We start from the raw sequence: 16,752 nt of genomic DNA on the forward strand, positions 1-16,752 counted from the left end.
CGCTCGATGCTAACAAAAAAACCCAAAACAGTTAATGTTCCGGTTTAATGACATTCCTTCCTGTTTTACTGAGATGTCTTCCTTCTCAACTGAAATCCGCAAATATTTGACCATTGTATATGAGAGATTTGACATATGTGTATGAGAGGTTTTGACATATGTGTATGAGAGGTTTTGACATATGTGTATGAGAGGTTTGACATATGTGTATGAGAGGTTTTGACATATGTGTATGAGAGGTTTGACATATGTGTATGAGAGGTTTTGACATATGTGTATGAGAGGTTTGACATATGTGTATGAGAGGTTTTGATATATGTATATGAGAGGTTTTTACTAGTATATATGAAAGGTAAAGCTTTTCACTAGTATATATGTAAGCTTTTCAGTAGTGTGTATGAGAGCTTTTGAGTAGGTTATATAAGAGGTAAATGTTTTCACTAGTTTATGTGAGAGCTTTTCACTAGTGTTTGTGCAAGGTTTTGAGTATAGTATGTGGAAGAGTTTAATTTCATATGTGTATATGGAAGTTAATTCTGATTTATGTCCCTGGTGGCACCTCATACATAACCCAGAGGTCGATGGACCGAAACCATCCTCTGCTATGTATAAATTTTTCAAATCAAACTCAACATCTCTCACTAAAAAAAAACTGGAAAAGATGATGTAACATTCATTATCATCACAATTGACACTTGACCAACTCTGAAACCCTTTCTACACACTCTTAATTAAAAAATCGTTTGGTGTGGACACGAGTGTTCTCCAAAGTCAAATTTTCTGATATAAGTAAGAAAAAAAGAATTATTGTGTCAAAAGACTGAAATCTTTCACTTTTGTTAAATGGATTAGAGGACCGTTTACCCGATTTCTTTAAGTTGTGTTTTTTATTTTGAATAGTCGCGTGGATAAGGCACTGGCCTCCTAAGCCAGGGATTGTGGGTTCGAGTCCCATCTGAGGTGTGTAGCAGAGTGGCGCAGCGGAAGCGTGCTGGGCCCATAACCCAGAAGTCGATGGATTGAAGCCATCCTCTGCGATGTATAAATTTTCAAATCAAACTCATCATCTCTCACTAAAAAAGAACCTGGAAAACATTATGTGACATTCATAGCATCAAAATTGACACTTGACAGACTAAGAAACCCTTTCTACACACTCCTAATTCAAACTCGTTTGGTGTGGAAATGAGTGTCCTCCAATGTCCACTTTTCTGATATAAGTAAGAAAAAAGAATTATTGTGTCAAAAGACTGAAATCTTTCACTTTTGTTAAATGGATTAGAGGATCGTTTACCCGATTTCTTTAAGTTGTGTTTTTTATTTTGAATACTCACGTGTATCTATTTGATACATTCAACCACTCTGAAAGACACTCTGAGAAAAACAAACAAGCTTCAGTTGTGAGATCTATTTCTTTTTGATGTATCAAGGAATGGATCATTTGGTCAGAAATGGTTGTTAATTTGGAAGTGCTAAGAATGTAGCAAAGAAAGGGGAATTAGCTCAAATGGTAGTGCTCGCTTTGCATGTGAGAAGTAGTGGGATCGACGCCTGCGTTCTCCAGTCATCTTTCCTTTGTTCTTGTGCTCTGTGGAGGAAATGATTAACAGCTGGATGTGGCAAACGTGGGTGTAAACTGAAAGAAAGACAGCTCTTTCACATTAGCCTGAAGTCAGACTCAAAATTCTTCATTATAGATTCAATCGCCCAAATGAACTTAGTGTAAGCAAATAAAAATATTGCGACAAAAGCATTGTTTGAAAAGCCTGCTTGTAAAAAGTCGAATCAGAAATATTAACAAACCAACACACTACTTGAAATTCAAAGCCGACGAGAATGGGATTCTACCCCATGCGTGCAAAGCACAATGGATTAGCAGTCCATCGCCTTAACCGCTCAGCCACCTCGTCCTCTCACTTGTAAGTTTGACCATAAAAATTTCCGTCTAAAACTACAGCTGGTATAATTTCGATCTCAAATTGAAGCCTCATTAGATACACTGGCCTTGCGTGCAGAGGGTATGAATTCATCCCCCTTTCACAAAAATAGAATCATTATTATCTAAATGTGGTACCATGTAGGGATGTTTGATTTAAAATTGGGCGAAACAAAAGCAATTGCACTTAGGACAAGTCAAATTTAGGGTTGGGGTTATTACAATCTCTTCAGTATATACCCAAATCCATTCATTTTGTCACCACTCATAAGGAGTTACCAGAGGTGAGCGTTGGAAGGAAGATCGACTGGTAGAATGAAATCCTCCAGTCGTGGTCAAAATGGTCTGATCCCTAAACTCTTCCACTTGAGGCAGCAACTGGTTCTAAGCAAGAAGAGGGCCCTCGAACCTTTTTCCAACAGACGATCAGAGCCTCAGACTTGGAGGCACAATTTTATTCCTGGCTGTTTCACACTTGGCAGCAGACCACCCCTGTACCGGCCGGATGACTCAGGTGAGACCATGTGGCCTAACGGACAAGGCGTCTGACTTTGGATCAGAAGATTGAGTGTTCGAGTTCCTTCGTGGTTGTCTTTTTTAGTTGTACGCTGTCATTACTGTACAGAAATCAAGAGCACTGTACTAAGTACTAACCAAATAAACACATGGTGAAAGCTGCTAAGTACTTTGCTAGTTGTACTCCATGTCAGAAATCCTCTGAATGGGATGCCATTAAAGTCGGAGGATTTTACCAGTCTGTTACTGGTAAAAAAATCCAAAGTTAAGCTGATGTTGCGCAGTGATCTTGGCTTCCCCTACTGCCTATACTCAAGCTATACAAAAAGAAGAGAGACTTGAACATGATCATGGCTATGACGTAACCTAACCCCAACAGCCCCCCTCCCCCTTAGATCCCTATCTGACAGCATACCTTTTGTGATGGATACAGAGAATAAAGCTCAATGTCTCCCACAGGATGATCACTCTATAGATGAGGTAGCAGTCCGCAACTTCATTGACATTTTGTCCAATGCGAGAACACAAGCTGCACCACATCAAGGAGCCAGACAAAGGTATGATGAGATGGGCATGACTCCTTCTCTTGACATAGACTGACATGGGACAATTCAGTCAAGTTTATCCCACGTGAAACTACCTCTTTTGCAACTTTCCATAAATTTTCAAAATGAGAATGAAAGCCAGATAAAGAAACTTGTGAGTTGAACCTATAATCCAAACAACAGGGGCCTCATGTACAAAGACTTGCGTGGATTTCCTACTGAAACTTGGTGTATGCTCAAACCCAAATGACCTCCAACGTCGGATGTACGAATCTGTGCGCACGCATCAATTCAAGCACATTTCGTTAGTACATCCCAATCACGTGAAACTACCTCTTTTGCAACTTTCAATAAACTTTCAAAATGAGAATGAAAGCCAGATAAAGAAACTTGTGAGTTGATTGTTTAACCTCTAGTCCAGACAACAGGTCTTTTGAACAAGTAGCTACGTGCTCAACAAGCCATTGCATCACATATTTTAGCAAAGTCTGCAGGACCAATGAATGAGTGTGGGAAAGTGAGCCTAGGCTGACAATACATGCATCGTTTTGATTTTCAGGCCTCGTTGGCGCAGTAGGCAGCGCGTCAGTCTCATAATCTGAAGGTCGTGAGTTCGACCCTCACACGGGGCAGGTGTCTTGATGTGTTTATAGCACTTCACCTCAGTTACAGCTGGAAACTTGCTGGGCACAAGTGGCTCCGATTGCTCTCTGTTGGAGCTGCAGAAAGCCCACTCGGAAGCTCAGTCAATCCAAACTGTGGAAGGTGTCAAACACAACTTATGGGGTTTCGAACAATCTCTTTTTTTTAAAAGCATTGCAATCAGATCTTTGTCGCCTTGTGTCAAACCCAAGTTATGGGGATTCGAACCATTGCTCTTTTAGAGATTTCTTGCAATCAGATCTTTGTCGCCTTTCAGTTTCTGCTTCCTTTATTATCTACTTAAACTTGTCATGTCAGACACATTTTTCTTCGGTTTTGCCGTTCTCGCCCCCCATAGGTGTCACAGGGGGCTACAGATTAGAATATCTTATTTCCTACCATCCACTTATTTGATTACCATGCAATCCATGTGAGCTGGGTGAGTGAGGATTACATACTTTTAGCAAAGTCTGCAGGACCAATGAATGGGTGTGTGAAAGTGAGCCTAGGCTGACAATGCATGCATACTTACATTTAGCAGGCCTCGTTGGCGCAGTAGGCAGCGCGTCAGTCTCATAATCTGAAGGTCGTGAGTTCAACCCTCACACGGGGCAGGTGTTTTGATGTGTTTATAGCACTTCACCTCAGTTACAGCTGGAAACTTGCTGGGCAGGTGTTTTGATGTGGTGTTTATAGCACTTCACCTCAGTTACAGCTGGAAACTTGCTGGGCAGGTGTTTTGATGTGGTGTTTATAGCACTTCACCTCAGTTACAGCTGGAAACTTGCTGGGGACAGGTGGCTCCGATTGCTCTCTGTTGGGGCTGCAGAAAGCCCACTCGGAAGCTCAGGCCACATTTACACACAGCCGGGTATTTAGAGATACGAATATTCCCCCCCCTCCGTTTTCAATAATAACATCGTGCACACAACATCGTTTTCAAAAAACTTGTCATTTACATCAACCCGCATAAATACGCCGTCAAGCGCCATAACTATGCCAAACCTATTGGCGGCAGTGTAGGGAAAGGAATAAAGCCATGCAAGCCAATCAAAATCCTCAGAATCGAGGACTTTCCTCATGTGGAGGAGATAACGCGAGCAAATATCACAACAAAACTGAAGGCAATAGGAGGGAAATATAGACAGTCAGTGGATACTGGACGCAGGAGCGGCCACAGAAGAGTGGTGCAGTAGGCAGCGCGTCAGTCTCATAATCTGAAGGTCGTGAGTTCAACCCTCACACGGGGCAGTTGTTTTGATGTGGTGTTTATAGCACTTCACCTCAGTTACAGCTGGAAACTTGCTGGGCACAAGTGGCTCCGATTGCTCTCTGTTGGAGCTGCAGAAAGCCTACTCAGAAGCTCAGTCACTACAAAGTGTGGAAGGTGTCAAACGCAACTTATGGGGCTTCGAACCATCTCTCTTTTTGAAAAGCAAGTTGCACCCTGGCCAAGACCCATGAAAAAGGATTGGAAGTTCATCACACTAACATGATAGAATACGCTCTGTGACAAAAGCACCTTTGCAGACTCTCCTTCTCTTGACATAGACTGACATGGGACAATTCAGTCAAATTTATCCCACGTGAAACTACCTCTTTTGCAACTTTCCATAAACTTTCAAAATGAGAATGAAAGCCAGATAAAGAAACTTGTGAGTTGAACCTATAATCCAGACAACAGGGGCCTCATGTACAAAGACTTGCGTGGATTTCCTACTGAAACTTGGCGTATGCTCAAACCCAAACGACCTCCAACGTCGGATGTACGAATCTGTGCGTACGCATCAATTCAAGCACATTTCGTTAGTACATCCCAATCAACGTGGAATTGAGCGCACATGTCGGAGCACCCGACTCCTCCCTGTCCACGCCCCTACTTAAATACGCAAATCACATTTAAATGAGCCCTGCACCTGCGATTCCCCTCTGTGTACGATCAGAAAATAAAGAAAAAAGACTGAATAAGACGGGAAAAAAGAAGAACTTCACGGAAAGCGAGATGTTGGTGCTACTTTCTTAAGTGGAGGCCTGCTAAAATGTGTTCTTTGGCACGCTGTCCTCCGGCATAAGCAGCAAACGCAAGAGGAGTGGGTGGGAGAGCCTGAGGCTGTCAATGCTGGGGGGTCTGAGCCTCACAAGCAGAGGTAAAGAAGAGGTCCAACATTAAGGTGGAGGTGAAGCGGAGACTGGCTGCCCACCGCTGCAGTGTGGCCAAAACAGGCGGGTGGGGGGGAGACCGACTCTGTTTGAACAGAGAGTCGGGGCAACAATGGGTGACACTGCTCTCTCTGGGGTGGTGGGAGCTCATGTGGGTGACTCTGATTACCCCCAAGCTAAATACCGATGTTTTTGTGTAACTCACAACAACGTGTTCATACAGTAACGTGCAGAAGTGCGCCGGGGAAAAGGTGAGGCTGATTAAGACATTTCACACTTTACCAGAGATGTATAGTTACGAAGTAGAACTACTTCACTACTCTACTTAAGTACTAAAATGCTGTATCTGTACTCTACTGGAGTATTATTTTTTTCTCCTACTTCCACTTTTACTTCAGTACATATTTTCAATGTGTTTAGTACTTTTACTCCGATACATTTTTTATGTGCTGCATCGTTACTCGTTATTATAAACGCACACACACACATAAAAATGTACACTCATTCATGCACAAACACACCCACACGCATTCAAACACGCAAACATACATATAAAAACACACACAGAGAGACACACAAGCATGCACATAGTTTAAGAAGGGGAAAAGTTGTAGAGAAAAAAAAGCACAAGCAGGGAAGAGAGGGGAGGGATGCTTTAAATGGAGAGGGGACATGCTTGATCTGTTTGTTCACAAAGAGTTAAGCCCAGTGTTTTCAGTGTTCTAATCACTTTTTGTTTTTAAATGACATTTGTATTTGTATGTGGCCTACTGGCCTTGAGATTTTTTTAACAAGTTGAAAGAAAATGACAAGGATGAAAAGAAAATGTGTAATGTCTGAAGTGATGGGAGATGCTTTAAAGGGGGAAGGGACATACGTTGCCAATACATATTCTTTTGTTGAAAAGAGTTAAGCTCAGTGTTTTAAGGTGCTCTTGTACATTCCGCTGTACTGCTGTTACAGCCAAACATTTTGAATAATATAAACAATTTGATTTTCAAACTTTCGACTGATTTCTTTAATAACTACATTACACAATACTTTTACTTTCACTACTTGAGTAGTAATTTTAAAAATAAACTACTTGCAATACTTAAGTACAAAACATGTTTAATACTTTAGTACTTCCACTTAAGTACGGTGCTTAAAGAGCACTTCTACTTCTACTCAAGTCACTTTTTTGATAGAGTACTTGTACTTCTACTCAAGTCTGAATTGCTAGTACTTTATACATGTATGCACTTTACGCACGGGGTTATTAATATATGTCCACAGAGACGATCAGGGGCTTGTTAGAAAGATCTTAAACTGAAGTTTAACCAGCAAAAAACAGCAAGAAACTAACTTTAACCACCGACTAATATATATGATATAATAATGATGCTGTGAAGACGGGATAGAAATTGGGGGCGCACATACTCAATGCGCGTCACGGGGAATAATATTAGGACAATTACAAGAATGAAGTTACTCACCAAGAAGCGACCCATCACGCACAGTGCCACCCTGTAGTCTGTTCCCAACGATGCTGTTACTCAGAATGAATTGTGCGTTGAACCAGGCCACCTCGCCACAATATTGGTTAATTGCATTTACGCATCACATATGAATGTAAATGTTTCCCGTTAACATACAAATTCATCATGTGATTGCGCTTTTATAGCAATGTGTGTGCAGTCGATAGCTCCGATTACAAAACAGGTGTCGTTCCAAAAAGTGATTGTCTGCCAGAATCTGATTTGCCGCCGCGGGTGCGCGCACAGCAGCCCGTTGAGCGGTAGCGAGAAACCGTCTGCTTTTCTCTGGATTAAGCGATCATACTATGCAGATACACACAACTGCATTGTAATGTAGACCAAATGATAGCTTCGAAAGTTTGATGTTTATCACGTAAAGAAAATTACGTGATAAACAAATCTGTGCTCGGTATATCTGATGATTGTAGAGCCCTGTCTTTGGAAATTGAATATGATTTAGGCTATTGGTGGATTTTCAATAAAGATATGATAACTTTTGCAACGATCCTCGTGACTGCATTGTTTTTTATCTGATCTGGGCCCTTCATAGTATTTGCTGCATGTTTGGATGCGTTTTGCAGTTATCAATCAGTTTTCACCTGCCAAAAGCTGATTGAAGGCCAAATACAGTTAATGAAAGGTGATTTCTGCCTACATATGACTTGATCTCATTCAAAAGCTTCATAATATAAACACTAGAGCTCACAAGACAGCTTGGAATTCTTTTAAAGGACCATTACAAAGCAAAAAGGGCATTTTCACCTGCCAGAAATTGATTGAAGGCCAAATACAGTAAATGAAAGGTGATTTATGCCTAAATATGACTTGATCTCATTCAAGAGCTTCATAATATAAACACTAGAGCTCACAGGACAGCTTGAAATTCTTTTAAAGGGCCATTACAAAGCAAAAAGGGCATTTTCACCTGCCAAAAATTGATTGAAGGCCAAATACAGTAAATGAAAGGTGATTTATGCCTAAATATGACTTGATCTCATTCAAGAGCTTCATAATATAAACACTAGAGCTCACAGGACGGCTTGAAATTCTTTTAAAGGGCCATTACAAAGCAAAAAGGGCATTTTCACCTGCCAAAAATTGATTGAAGGCCAAATACAGTTAATGAAAGGTGATTTATGCCTAAATATGACTTGATCTCATTCAAGAGCTTCATAATATAAACACTAGAGCTCACAGGACAGCTTGGAATTCTTTTAAAGGACCATTACAATCCAAAATGGGCATTTTCACCTGCCAAAAATTGATTGAACTTAAAATTAGTTTTTTGTCTCAAAATGACTGGTCTTTACCCTGAAGCATCATATGTGACAGATTACCACCTCACACTAGCCCTTTACACAGTTTACAAGTATTGAAAAGTAAAGAGATAAGATGTATTCTTCAAAGTATCACTCATGAGTAATATGAAGTGATTTTAAGGCAGAAAACCCCTTTCAGTCCAACATCAGGAGCAAGAAACAATATTTGGCCAGTGTAAAAATGCTATTTATGCATTGCATTGGCCCCTTTAAGGCATGCAGGCTGCACATGTATACCGTGTGCACACAGCACATGTGATCAATTAACAGACCCTCTTAATTGACAGAGTGCATGCATTTGATGCTAGACGCACTTGAGTGAGACATCGCTCATCATGGATGCCTGTCTGTTTGACCAAATAAAGTCCTTTTTGATAGATGGAACTATCCTCCCAGGATTTTCAACAGTCCAGCTAAGTAATTTTCGTCGAAAAACAAAGGCTTTTGAAGTACAAGGTGAGATGGAGCTTAATTGATAGACCTAACCTGATTATACATGTGGGGCATCCGAGGGGCTTATAAATTCAACCCAGTCTCACAGAAAAAGTGTAATAAACGTTGTTCCACAAGGGAAAACGTGGTATTGTCACAATTTGGCCCCTAAAATTGTAACAATACCACGTTTTATTTGGCTTATTAATTTACATTGCTTCGCAACCAGGTCACGTGACTATCAATTTTCACTTGGCGAAAACAAGAAAGTGGCCGACTGTTGACCTTTTTCTTTTTTTCGCTGAGGGAATCTTGATAGTCACCTGGTTACGAAGCAATTTAAATACCACGTTTTCCCTTGTGGACCAACGTAGCTATTATACGTTTTTCTGTGAGACTGGGTTGATAAATTATATTAATCTTTAATTTTTCTTTTTGTAAGAAATGCCTGAATTTGTGTCGTTGGTTATACAGATATTTATTATTTTTTGTATAAATTAGTTTTCTATACAGACAAAATATATCATAATTTACTTACTTCATTAGTAAATTATATTAATGAAGTAAAGTAATACATATACATGTTTATTACATTATTATGTGAAATTAACCATGGCACTGGCATTATTAACTCATGTAAAGTATAAGTAAGTAAATTATATTAATGAAGTAAAGTAATACATATACATGTTTATTACATTATTATGTGAAATTAACCATGGCACTGGCATTATTAACTCATATGGCAAGCTAACATAAGTATATTTAACCTATTCCATCTCATTAGGCTGTCAAATTAATGTACTTTATTTCATTTATTTAGTTTAAGGTAATACATTTTGGATGCTGCAGCTCTTTGGGCTCTATTTTGATGGTCTATAATTGACGGCTAAAGTTTCAATTTGGCATTTGTAATTCTCGCTCTGAGCCACTGTGAACTTGTGCATCTCTGAGCGCAACTGTGCATGTTGGTCTAAGACATTGTCAAAACATGGTCAGTTTGACATAGGCTACTTCTTATGTGAGAAATTATTGAAACATTGAATAGCTTTCATAGTAAATACACATACATATTTTATTTCCAGTTGCTCCTTATTCATCATTAACGTTTTTTTTTTTACTTTTCACAGATGGTCATTTGTACTATTTGAGGTATAGAGGACAGCCTCATTGTCATAAAGCAAAGGTGCTTCGTGGGAAAGAGGAGGCAGATGCAGCCTTTGTGGACTTCCATGCCAGCAGCACTGGTGCACACTGTGGCCAGAAAAAAACTAGAGAGGCAATCTCTAAAAGATTTTACTGGCCTGGCATGTCGGAGGACATTAATCAGTGGGTCAGTATAATGTATATATATATATATATATATATATACTCACTAAATGAAAACTTGTTTTTATGAGACTCTAAGATGTGGAAAATGATCATACTTTGTTTTTGGGTTGTTTTTTTGTCAGGTGAACCAGTGTACTGCATGCCAGGCCAGCAGTGCCATTATAAAGCAGGAGGTGGAATACACACCAATAAAAATAAAAACACAAAACAAAACAAAAAAACAACATTTATTTTTATAATATTATCTTTACTTTTAGATAAAAAAAAAATATGTATGAATTTCAAGTTATACATGACACATTGTTACAGTGATATTTTACATTTTACAGGTTGCCAAACCGTTTGAGCTCATTGGGATGGACCTGATTGGAAAATTAAAAACAACAAAAGCAGGGAATCAGTACATTTGCGTAATGATAGATTACCTGACAAAGTGGCCCCAGGCATACGCCATAAAATCAAAGACTGCTGAGGAAGTCAGTCAGTGCATCCTCAAATTTTTTTATCAATTCAAAGCTCCCAAGAGGATTCTGACTGACCAAGGCCGGGAGTTAGTGAATGAAGTATGTGTGCTACTGACATACAATAAACATGTAACAAACAATTATCATGAATAGAATTTTGGTAATAACTTATTTAAATCTTTTGAAACTCATTGATTAACTAAGTCACATCTTATTATATCTATAACTACATTTAATTTTCTGTCTTTATTTATTCCTAATACAGATCAACAAAAACGTATGCAAGATCTTGAGGATCGACAGAAGCCTTTGCTCTCCCTACCATCCCCAAACAAATGGACTGGTGGAGAGGATGAACGGGACCATCCAGAGGTATGTCTTTTATAACGTGGTAAGTATCGCTTTGAAATATTGTTTGTTATAAAATAAACAGTATTTAAAACTTAAAAAATTTAGAAGTGCTTTATAATTATACCTTTTTTTCTAGGGCAATGTCAAAATTGGTACTGGAGAGGCCAGATGAGTGGGATAACCACTTGGATGCAGTCTTGTTTGGACTCAGGACTAAGCGCCAAGTCACAACTAAATTCTCACCGTTTTTTTTTTAATGTTCGGAAGAGAGGCAAGGTACCCCAGCGAGATCCCTGAAGAATACAGGGTGAGTTGTACTTTGTATGTTAAAGAAAAAATTAACAATGTATATGATAGTGCTTTAATCTAATCATGAAATCATTTTAAAGGTGGATGACAGTGTTGAAAATGTCATCTCTGTTGAGGAAATGACTCAGGACATCCTTAACCTGGATGAGGCACTTCAAAGTGCAATTCAAAATAACCAGGCCAAGCCCCACAAAAAAAAGGGCAAAAAACCTGCTCCAGACTTTCAGGTGGGCATGAAGGTCTGGAGATTAAACGTAAGGAGCCAGCAGAGGACCACCACCATTTTTTTATTTCCGGTTGCCGAATTCAGATTGGATGTGAACTCTGCCCGCGGTGGTTCCACAAGCGCTGTGTACAAAGGCCGAAAGAATTATGTTTGTGCAGCATGCCAGTAGCATGTTTCTGTGTTTATGTCTGTCTGTCCGTATGAATGTATAAAATAAATGTAGTTTGCACCAAAAGTTGTGATTTGATTTATTTATTGTACAATGGTATTACAATGGTCATATGGTAGGATTTTGTCTAAAATGTAGATGATTTCATGCCATTAATGGTTCATTTGGAACCTTGCAATTCGTATATGAAGTCATTTTGAGGAAGAAAACCTCTTTCCGTCCAACGTTAGGAGTTGGAATCACTTTTTTGTAAAAAACTGCTTTTTATGTGTTGAGTGGCCCTTTACACCATTTCCAGAAGGTATTGAGTACTGGTTAAGGTGTAATCTGGTAAATATTTCTCTTGTGAGTGAACCAAGGTCATTTTGAGCAAGAAAACCCTTTTCAGTATCAAATTAAATGCAGGAATCAATTTTTGGCAGGTGAAATTGTCCTTTTTGTGTTGTAATGGCCCTTTAAAAGAATTCCAAGCTGTCCTGTGAGCTCTAGTGTTTATATTATGAAGCTCTTGAATGAGATCAAGTCATATTTAGGCATAAATCACCTTTCATTTACTGTATTTGGCCTTCAATCAATTTCTGGCAGGTGAAAATGCCCTTTTTGCTTTGTAATGGCCCTTTAAAAGAATTCCAAGCTGTCTTGTGAGCTCTAGTGTTTATATTATGAAGCTTTTGAATGAGATCAAGTCATATGTAGGCAGAAATCACCTTTCATTAACTGTATTTGGCCTTCAATCAGCTTTTGGCAGGTGAAAACTGATTGATAACTGCAAAACGCATCCAAACATGCAGCAAATACTATGAAGGGCCCAGATCAGATAAAAAACAATGCAGTCACGAGGATCGTTGCAAAAGTTATCATATCTTTATTGAAAATCCGCCAATAGCCTAAATCATATTCAATTTCCAAAGACAGGGCTCTACAATCATCAGATACACAGATTTGTTTATCACGTAATTTTCTTTACGTGATGAACATCAAACTTTCGAAGCTATCATTAGGTCTACATTACAATGCAGTTGTGTGTATCTGCATAGTATGATCGCTTAATCCAGAGAAAAGCAGACGGTTTCTCGCTACCGCTCAATGGGCTGCTGTGCGCGCTCCCGCGGCGGCAAATCAGATTCTGGCAGACAACGACACCGGCCGCAGCTCTGTGCACAGTACCAGGAGGATTTCCCTCAAAACGGCTAATGAGTAGAATCAGTCGCCATCATATGCCAGCTAATCCTCTCTGTTGTAGTGAACACACGCTCTCTTCGAATTGCACCATTTGCAAAGTCTTCTAATACTTTTAAAGCAGCCATTGTTTTTAATGGTATGCATTGCAGCACTTTGCGCTGCTTTTATATCCACTCGTGTAAATGGAGACACATGGGTGTATTAATTGTTTATCAGTATTAATTGTTCATGTGTCTCAAATGTGCACATCACAGTCTGAGGACTAATTGTTTTCACATTTATTTATTATAACAGTTTCCCAACATCACCTTAGGTGTCGCCAAAGAATCAACAGCTGCAGAAACGTGCGTACGCCAGCCCTGAAGCTGCCGTGAGGCACCGCACATTTCCACGGTCTTTTCGTTCTTGATACATCTGATCGTTGACGTGAAAAGGTACGTATGCCTGGCTCCCTGCGCGCGGTGCTGTCACTCACAGTTGCTTAGAGACACACACACACACACACACACACACACACACACACACACACACACACACACACACACGCGGCACAAAACCCGCGCATTTTTAATAATGGCCACTACACCCGACGCTCGACAACAGCCTCAAAAGCGAAAACGCTTACAAAGTACAGGCGTGAATGGGAAGAGGCTAGGGCCGGCACGGTATATGTATTCGTACGGAACCGTCGTGGTAGAATACACACGGTACGGAAGTTTTCTGAACACGGAACTGTTATTTTGCAAGAGTTTCCTTCAGGACCCATTTAAACACTGCCACATGCAAGCTCTGATTGGTCCGTAGAGATATACGCTTTCGGACAGAGTAGTTATAAGAACGCAGTTATCAGAACTGTCCTACTCGAATTTTGTTCTGATAACTGTCCTTCCCCAGCGGAGCTGTTTCAGTCTGCATTCGCACATGAGTCGGGACTGATGCGCCGCACGCAGCCGTCCGCGTCAGTACGTGTTAGCCGTTAGCCGTTTAGCGCCACATTCAACAACAAAACAAAACCTGAGAGAAGAAAAAACACCACAAAGAAGCTAATATGGAGAGCTAGGAGGCCACCGTGTTCATGGTCTGCATGATGGTGATATTAATCATGGACAATCACATCAGGCATCTAACATCGAGGCTGGAAGAGCTCACAGAGAGAGTCAGGAGACGATACTTTTTCATTTCATGAAGGAAGAAAGGAGAGCAGTGCGCCGCAGACAAAGGAGACAACGTGTAAGTTTAACTTATTAAACACCCGCCGGTTCTGTCTGTGTGGTATGATGAAACATTTCAGCCGTGATAGCATGACATGGGGCGTAGCTACCGACCACCACACACCTCCGTCAGATGCGTTCTATAGAAACCATGAAAAGACCCGACCAATTACGTCATTCAAAAAGTATTACAACAACCCCTGGATACGAATACATGCAGAGCAAAACAAATTACCAAAGCAATTGGAATTTATATCGCATCTGCTATGCGCCCATATTCCACTGTAGAAGAGGCAGGATTCAGATATCTATTACATGTGCTCGAACCTCGCTACACGCCTCCTTCGGCACTGTACCGAAAATGCACCAAACCGTAGGGTCCGTACCGAGGTACGTACCGAACCGTGAGTTTTTTGTACCGTTCCACCCCTAGTCCAGATTCAGCTGTGGTGGTAGACCCCGTCTCTGCTAACTCCAAGGCTCAGGTCTCCCTGAATGCCTTCTGGTGCAAAGGAACCTCACCTCTGCTTCTGCCATGTTCTTTGTGCAAGATACATTCACAAAAGCAATGTCCATGAAGTGGAACAAGAAAGTCTACTTCTGTGTTTTGTGCAGGACCTTCAAGTGTCTTATCAGGCCATCTGATAGGTCAACTCCCCCCATGTACCTAAAAGGGCAGTTGGAAAAATAAAAAAGGAAAAATCGTATCAAAATATGTCCTGCACACAAATTATTACATTTCAAAAGGCAGCCCCCCCCCACGACCCCTGTTCTCTCTCGACGTGTCGTTGTGGGTGAAAGACTTGTTGTAGACTAACTATTTTACTTGAGCATATTTACTGGACCCTTGCCAACGTATCAGGACCGTTTTTGTTGGAGTTGTATCTTTTCTTAGAATACTGTGAGGCTTTATAGGTGACTTTGACATTTTTTTGTTTTTGCGACTTGTTTTACATAAGCGCTTACTGTATCCACAGTTCTGATTGTATACTGTATACACCATTGGAATTACAAGACCCTTAGCTTTCCAACGGTATATAACATATCTAGGTACATATATAGGGGAGCTGAGGAAAACCCCAGATTTGCGCTGAAGTATGCAACGTCCCGCCGGCGGGACATAAAAACGTTAAGAGGTTAAAAAATTTACATTAAGTTATCAATTAATTTTTTTTACAATTTAAAAGTTCATTGTTCCACACTCCACACAGATTTGATTTAAGATTTAATAAACTGCACTTTATAAGAGAATGTGTTTATTGGTAATAAAGCTTTTCAAGATTTAAGTATCAATCAAGTTGCTTTTTTTTTTTTTTTTTTTTATCACCACTGTACTAAAGACACTGGCACAAAATAACATATTACTGCTGCGAGCAGTGGCCAAGGGAGTCGGCGGTGGTGGTCATAGCCCAGACGAGCCATGGTGGGCGTCCCTTATTTTCATTTCAGAAAGGTGGCAACCCTTCCCCAAAGATACCTCACAGTGTGTCGTCTTGCAACACATGTGGCTGACCCCACACCGTAAGGAAAGCTCGTCTTCCTCTTTATCTCTGCTGTCAATGATTTTGCTCCAAACACACAAAAAAAACATAACTGCCAGCCACATGCCGCAGAGCTACATATGCAATCCTTGGGATACGAAGGTGTTTCGGAACACATCAAAGCCACACACGACAAAAACCCACAACCAGCCGTGATCGTATAGTGGTTAGTACTCTGCGTTGTGGTCGCAGCAACCCAGGTTCGAATCTGGGTCACGGCAACCCCCGACCGAAATTGTTTGCGTCGCTGAAAAAAGATCCCACCTTCAACTTACATTTCCTAAACTTTTGAAATAAAATTTTTTGTCTACAGGCCTCTGTCCCGTATCAAAGGTCTGAAAGAATCAAACAGCACAAATGCAGAAGGTCTGCCCATTTAAAGAGCATAAAAGGGGTCAAAGTATCAAACAGGCCCCTATGAGAAATAGTGCCTTTTTAATGAGTTCTTTGTTTTTTAGCTCTTCTAAAGGGAGGGTTTTCACACACCGCCACACCCAAAGTATAAACATCCTAACAGCAGAAGATGAAAATCGTGTGCCAAAAGAATGGATGGATAGACCTGACAAAAAAGAACCAAAACAAAATGGCTGGACTTTTGCGCTGGACAATGTGAGGGTATATTGAGGATCAACATCTGTGTTGGACGATGTGGAGACTTTCCCAGATAGATGCCAGATATGTTTTTGTAACGACTAAATGCATGATAGAAACTGAGGCTGATTTGATCTGAAACGCATCTGAAACTGATGGTTTCTCATCACTTTTTGTGTTTATTTAACTGATAAACAGGCCCAAGCCCCTGGCTCCCTTCCATAACTCATTTGGTACAGCAGAGAACTGCAGGTGTCCCATGATACGCATCTTAAGCCTGGTTACATGCATTCATACAGGATTCATGAA

At 40.4% G+C, this 16,752-nt stretch overlaps 3 non-coding genes across 3 annotated transcripts; 2 read left to right on the top strand and 1 right to left on the bottom strand.

Moving 5' to 3' along the window:
- Window positions 1-1,828: 1,828 nt before the first annotated feature.
- Window positions 1,829-1,910, bottom strand: trnas-gcu (transfer RNA serine (anticodon GCU)). Its single transcript has one exon. It is a non-coding gene; the product is annotated as a tRNA-Ser (tRNA).
- Window positions 1,911-3,556: 1,646 nt separating this feature from the next.
- On the top strand, window positions 3,557-3,629 carry trnam-cau (transfer RNA methionine (anticodon CAU)). Its single transcript has one exon. It is a non-coding gene; the product is annotated as a tRNA-Met (tRNA).
- A 551-nt stretch (window positions 3,630-4,180) lies between these two features.
- On the top strand, window positions 4,181-4,253 carry trnam-cau (transfer RNA methionine (anticodon CAU)). Its single transcript has one exon. It is a non-coding gene; the product is annotated as a tRNA-Met (tRNA).
- The last annotated feature ends 12,499 nt before the right edge of the window (window positions 4,254-16,752 follow it).

The sequence above is a fragment of the Odontesthes bonariensis genome, chromosome 8 (genome assembly GCF_027942865.1).
Source record: "Odontesthes bonariensis isolate fOdoBon6 chromosome 8, fOdoBon6.hap1, whole genome shotgun sequence".
Taxonomy (NCBI): domain Eukaryota; kingdom Metazoa; phylum Chordata; class Actinopteri; order Atheriniformes; family Atherinopsidae; genus Odontesthes; species Odontesthes bonariensis.